A 7,256-nucleotide genomic window follows, 5' to 3' on the forward strand; every position below is an offset into this window, starting at 1 on the left:
TAGTGTGTGTCCCACAGACGCCCTCATGGACTTCTTCTAAAATTTTCTTAGCCTCTATAGCATCTACACATCTCAACCGTACTTGATCCTTCCTTCTTTTGTATAGGATCTCCCCATCCAAGACGTAGTCATTGGCCAGTCTTCTCAACGTTCTTTTGTCATTCTCTGTAGCTTGGTCGGGGTACTCACGATTCTTCACATATCGCAGAATATCGTGGTACAAAAGGTGATTATCATTTTCTTCTTCTTCTTCGAGGTTGTAACAATGAGCCGGAGCCTCGTAAATGCTCATTTGGATTGGTTTCACATCCTCTTGCTTATTCACCTTGATCATAGAAGCTAAAGTTGCTAGGGCGTCAGCCATCTGATTTTCTTCTCGCGAGAGGTAGCAGAAGACAATATCATTAAACTCTTTAATTAATTCAAGGATCAGCCTTCGATAATTGATCAACTTGGGGTCTCTCGTCTCCCATTCACCTTTGAGTTGATAAATTACTAGGGCAGAATCTCCATATACCTCTAACACTTTGATTTTACTTTTTATGGCCGCGTGTATTCCCATGATGCATGCTTCGTACTCTGCCACATTGTTCGTGTAGTCAAAATGAATGGATAATGATCTCCATTTGGGGATACCAAGACTGTCCCGATTTCGTTACCCACGGCATTTGATGCTCCATCAAAGTTTAGCTTCCAATGATGACCTTCTTAAGGGTCTTATTCAGTGGTTGCTATGTACATTAGATCTTTATTTGGGAAGTCAAAGTTCAGAGGCTTGTAATCTTCTAGGGCTCTACTGGCTAGAAAATCTACTATCGCACTCCTTTTTACGGTCTTCTGGTTCCCATAAACTATATAGAATTTTGAAAGTAGAATTTCCCATCGGGCCATTCTCCCGTTCAAAGCAGTCGACTCCATCAAGTATTTCAAAGGATCCATTTTAGAAATTAGCCAAGTTGTGTGGTACAACATGTATTGTCTTAGTCTTTGGGTTGTCCAGATTAGGGCACAACACAACTTTTCAATTGGTGAGTATCTTGTTTCGCATTCAGTGAACTTTTTACTGAGGTAATATATCGCCATTTCTTTCCTTCCTGACTCATCATGTTGGCCAAGAAAACATTCCATAGAATTTTCAAACACCGCTAAATACAATATCAATAGCTTCTCTGGACTAGGTGGTGTCAACACTAGGGCATTTGACAAATATTGCTTAACCTTTTCAAAAGTTTTCTGGCACTCCTCGTCCCAAACACCAGGGTTGTGTTTCTTCAGGAGACGGAATATGGGGTCACATTTCTTGGTTAGTTGTGAAATGAATCAAGCGATGTAATTTAGTCTTCCTAGGAATCCCCAAACTTCCTTTTGAGTACGCGGTGGAGGTAACTCTTATTTGGCTTTGACTTTATCAGGGTCAATCTCAATCCCTTTTTCACTGGCTACGAATCCTAGCAGTTTTCCAGACCTGGCCCCAAAGGTACACTTTGCTGGATTGAGTTTCAGCTAGAATTTTCTCAACCTCAAAAATAATTTTCTCAAGACTTGCACATGCTCTTCTTCAATCTGAGATTTGGCGATCATGTCGTCGACATAGACCTCAATTTCTTTATGCATCATATCATGGAATAGGGTTACCATGGCTCTCTGATATGTTGCTCCCGCATTTTTCAATCTGAACGGTATCACCTTATAGCAAAAGGTTCCTCACATGGTCACAAATGTGGTTTTATTCATGTCTTCAGGATGCATCTTGATCTGATTGTACCCTGAGAAACCATCCATGAAGGAGAAGAGTGAGTAATCTGCCGTGTTGTCCACTAGGGTGTCAATATGAGGCAATGGGAAATTATCTTTCGGGCTGGCTTTGTTTAAGTCTCTGTAGTCTACACACATTCGTACTTTTCCATCTTTTTTAGGGACGGGGACGATGTTGGCTACCCATTCCGAGTACTTAACTACTTGTAAGAAACCAGCATCAAATTGCTTCTTGGCCTCTTCTTTTATTTTCAACAAAACATCCGGCCTCATCCTTCGGAGCTTCTGTTGAACTGGCTTGCATTCATTTTTAATGGGGAGCCTATGTACCACAATGTCAGTATTTAGCGCAGGCATATCTTGATACGACCACGCAAAGATATCCTTGAACTCTTGGAGTAACTCAATAAGGTCCCGCTTTATCTCTGTAGTAATGCAAACTTCGATTTTTACTTCTTTCTTTTCTAGTTCATCTCCTAAGTTCACGACTTCTACTGTCTCTTTGTGGGGTAGAATCTGTTTCTCCTCGTGTTCTACCATCCTTAACAAATCAAAGGATAAGTTACAGTCTTCATCATCTTTAAAGTCCCGAGATCCCTCTAGATACATATCCCGTTCAAAAGGAGACTCTGAGTTAGTAGCAACGTCACTCACATCGTTGATATTGGGAAACTTGTTGTAGGCGCGAAGGAAGATACAAAGAACAAGAGAATCTAAGAACAATGATATGTATGGTATGATCATGAATGAATGAATAAAATAATATTTGTATGGAATAAAACAAAATGATGCATTTCATTGAAATAACGATTTTGAACATAAGCCTATTTCACAAAAGGACACTTATTTCTCCTAGGCCTAGAGCAATAAGTGTGTTTTGGACATTACTCTAAGTTAGTTCTAAAGACTACAGGAATCTCTTCCGCAGTCTAATTATTCAGAACACTTCCCGGCTCATAAGAGCGAATGCCCGATAAATTCTCTACTTCAGTTCCTTCTTCGTATGTGGCGTTGATGTCCAAATTTTCTAATATTCCTTCTACAATTTCCTTTCCTGACGTCCTCCGCTCGGAATGAATGACTCCTCCAAACACAAAAGTCTTCGATATATGGGGAAAGATCATTGATTCCCACTCAATTTCTCCCCCACTCAATCGCGCTTTCCTTCTCTCTTGCTTATTCTCAAGTTCTTTCTTTCTTTGTTTCATGTCCGGCTTAAATCCTAACCCAAAATGGTCTTGTTTGTCCTTTATCATTGGTACAGTAATCCTTCCTTGGAGGTATCTCCCGAGTCCTCTTCCGAGTAGAGCCCCTTTTCCAACAGTTAGCCGTAGTCCCATTCTTGTGGTCTCAGATAACCTGGGCATTGAAATCCTATTTCCTTCGGTAATGAATGTTGCATTCACAAACTCTAAAGACCGAAAAATGCATTCGATTGCTTCATCATTTGCCTCTAGATATGGGGCATCACTGGTTATTACTACGACGATGTATTCTTCAGCATTAATCGTTATTAACCGACCTTCGGTTACCAATTTCAATTTTTGGTACACCGATGAAGGAACTGCCCCTGCTGAGTGTATTCATGGCCTTCCCAATAGGCAATTATATGAAGGCTTAATGTCCATGACCAGGAAATCTACCTCGTACGTGCTCGGCCCGATTAATAGGGGTATTTCAATTCTCCCCATTATCTTCCTTTCCGTGCCATCAAATGCTGTCACTACATTTTGGCATGTCTTCATATTGGAACTATCCACTGGCAACCTACTTAGTGTAGATAGGGGTAGGACATTTAGTGCAGACGCATTGTCAATCAATACCCCCGGTAATGTGTACCCTTTACAGCGAGTCGTGATGTGCAAAGCTTTAGTAGATTCTCGGCCTCCTGGGGGTACTTCATCGTCATTGAAGAATATGAAGTTGTCGGCACTTATATTGTTGACTAAGCGGTCCAGTTTATTTACAGAGATATCGTTAGCAACATAAGTTTCATTCAGCACCTTCATCAATGCGCTGCAATGGGTTTCGGAGCTTAAGAGTAAGGCCAGTACTGATATACGAGCTGGCTATTTGTGCAACTGTTCTACGACACTATATTCGCTGTGCTTTAAAATTTTTAAGAATTCATTTGCTTCTTTCTCCGTCACTGATTCATTAACAGTTGGTTCAGGTCCCGCCGGCTTCTCTTTTTTTTGCTCAATTGCCAATGATTTCCCTCTAACCTACTCGACTTTTGTATTTGGGGTATAACGTCTTCCGCTGCGCATGTAAAAACCCTCGTCTTGACCTTCCTCTGATACATTAATCGAGATCTCCTCTCCTGGGATTGTCACATTGCAGTTATAGCTCTACGGTACCCTTTTGCTATCTTTATAAGGGAAAGCAACGGTCTTCTGGATTATGACCTTTGGCGCAACTTGTGTCCCAGTTTCATTCATTCTCAGACGCGATATGATAACCACTGGGTGGTTGACTTTGTAAACATCCTTCATCGACCCCGCTTCAGAGGCACACACATTTGATTCTTCTAGGCTTCCGACATATTCGAAAAATTCCAACTCTTTATTATCCATCAATCCTTGTAACACAGTCCTGAATTCGCTACATTTCTGAATATCCTAATCCTCTTGATTATGGAACTCGCAATAATTCTTTGCTTCTTGGGGTCTGGCCCTTGAATTCTGCATTATCAAACATTTTTCTACCATTTTCTTCCATACTTCTTTCAACGGGGTATTCACTTCTACAATATTCATCTTAATTTCTTTCCTCGAACTCTTGATTATCGCATTTATCCCCTTATCCCTATGGTTGGGTAATGGATTCTCTGCACTAGATGTATCATCAAATTTTACGATACCCATATTGATGAGTCTTTCAACCAATTTCTTGAAAGTGGTGCTGTTTTCTATTAAGTGTCCTGTGGCTTCCGCATGGTATTCGCATTGGGCATTGGCGTCATACCATTTGGGGTATGAAGGTTACATTGGTTTTAGATAGAAGGGAGACACAACATGTGCGTCGAATAAACTTTGGTATAACTCCTTATATGTCATTGGAATGGGCGTAAATTGGAGTTTTTCCCTATTTTGCTTTGTATTGGGCTCTTGTCTAGGTGGGCCCTGCTGACCAGTGGTGGTCGACCTTGGTTGGCTTACGGTAATCGATTTTGAATATGAACTAACATTATTCACTTCGTGCTCTTTCTTTCTCGGCGCTGACATCTATTTTCCCACATCTTATCGCATTTTCTATCATTTCTCCAAACATTACTATGTCTGAAAAACTCTTGGATACGCTACCCAGCATGTAGTTAATAAAAGGTGCCTTCAGGGTGTTGATGAAGAGCATAGTGGTTTTCTTTTCCAACAGAGGGGGTTGGACTTGTGTGGCCACCTCTCTCCATCACTGGGCATACTGCCTAAAGCTCTCATTATGCTTTTTCTCCATATTCTGTAAAATGATTCTATCAGGGGCTATGTCTGCCACATGACCGTACTGCTTCATGAAAGCTTGTGCTAGATCTTTCCATGAACTGATCTAGGCGCGACTCAGTTGGTTGTACCATCTAGAAGCGGCCCCAACCAGACTTTCTTGGAAGCAGTGAATTAATAGTTAGTCATTATTGACATGGCCTGCCATTCGTCTGCAGAACATAGTGATGTGAGCTTCGGGACAACTAGTCCCGTTGTACTTCTCAAATTCTGGAGTTTTGAACTTGGAAGGGAGTACTAGGTCCGGAACCAAACTTAATTCCTTAGCATCGATTCCACCACGATAGTCGGTGCTTTTCATTTCTTTAAATTTTTCTTCCAACCATCTACACCTTTCTTCAAGCTCTCTCGAGAGTTCTACCCTTGTCTTTTCTATTTTTGTTACTTCATCGAGATTGAGGACCACAGGGTTAGTTGGGTTATCCCTCGGATTGGAGCCCAAGCCGGCCTGATAATTCATTGGTGCCGAAACATCAGCCTGAAATAGTTGGGGTCTAATTGTGACCGATGGCCTTCTTGGATACATATCAGGTTGTGTCTGAACGTCTGCTAGGGCAAAACCCCGGAGGGTAGGTAGGATCTTCATTATCATCCCCCACATTGATCAAGGGGCTTTTCTCTTTTTCTAATACGCCAGCCAATAAACGCGTTAGTTGGTCCATCATGCTTTTCTGGGACTCTATCATCTGGTCCCTCATATCTTGCTGGATTTTGGCAAGCTGTTCTTGCATACATGTTTGTAATTGATCCTACATCTCTTTTTACATTTGTTCCAATCTCTCTAACCTTTAGTCCATTGCTCTTGTTCTTCCTCTTGTACCGTAACAATGTTCCAGGGTAACTGCCATGATTTTTAGGGTTTTTTGTGAGTTTTAGTGCGTATGATACAATGCTGATGCATGAATGCAATGAATGCGATGAATGCAAAAAAGCATCGATTCCAATTCGATTTCATTAGCGTAACTTTTCTAGAAAACAAGTTTCTTTACATAAAATAGATTACATATAAGGCTTGGCCCTGATACTTAAGGCATTGACCTACTTAAGAAGCCAAGCTAGCTCTCGGCCTCAGTCCGATTCTGACTCGTATTTTAAACTCAGCACATCGGCTTGTACTGCTAATGTTTACAAGTGATCAGCCACTTCTCGCACTTGAGTCAAAGCTTCGCCCATGACGTAGTCCCTGCTCCTGACTTGGTCTTGAGATTGATGAAGTTGCTCCTTCCATCACTCGTTATTTACCTCGAGGAGTTCAATCTGAAGTTCACGATTTTGCAGTGTCGTTTTAAGTTCTTCTATATTCTCTTTTAATTCTTCGATTCTGCTCTAACTAGCTTTCAACTCAATCACAGAGTTATGCGAGCGATACTGATACAATGACCTCTCTAACTCTGACATCCGAATCTTTAATCCCTCCTTCTCGTTTTGGCTTTCTACCAAACTTATTTTCAGATCACCTTCTCGAGCTTGAGCATCGCGAAATTTTTCTTCCCATTGGTTGGCTTTGCTTCTCTCTTCTTTTACTTCTTTTCGCTACTGTTAAGATGTTTTTCCTAACTCGGCGGTTCTCATTGACCTACGCAGCTTCTTATAGTCCATTTTCAAACTGTCCAAGTCTTCTTCAGCCTTGTTTTTTCCTTTTATGAGTCTTTCATCTTCTAGTTTCTAGACATCGACATCTAACCCCAGCTGTATTTTTTCTTCCTCCAATTGCTCGATTCTTTTTTCTAGCTCCAGACTCTTTCTCTCGAAATCTTGCCTGATGATTTCAAGCTCAGATGGGATTACTTTCAAGTGTTCTTCTATCGACCGAGGATTCCCTTGATCTGACGTAGGGATGTTATCGTTAATCCTCTGATCCCACCATCAGTCGTACTCAGGGGTAGTCATGGGATTGGCAGCAAACTTTTTCATTCTACGAGTCTGGTTCCAGGCATTTGATATCTCACAAACTTTCTTTTTATAATTATTCCCTGTGAATACGAACTCATATTGGGCTAACCC

This window comes from Gossypium hirsutum, chromosome A05 (genome assembly GCF_007990345.1).
Source record: "Gossypium hirsutum isolate 1008001.06 chromosome A05, Gossypium_hirsutum_v2.1, whole genome shotgun sequence".
Lineage (NCBI taxonomy): Eukaryota > Viridiplantae > Streptophyta > Magnoliopsida > Malvales > Malvaceae > Gossypium > Gossypium hirsutum.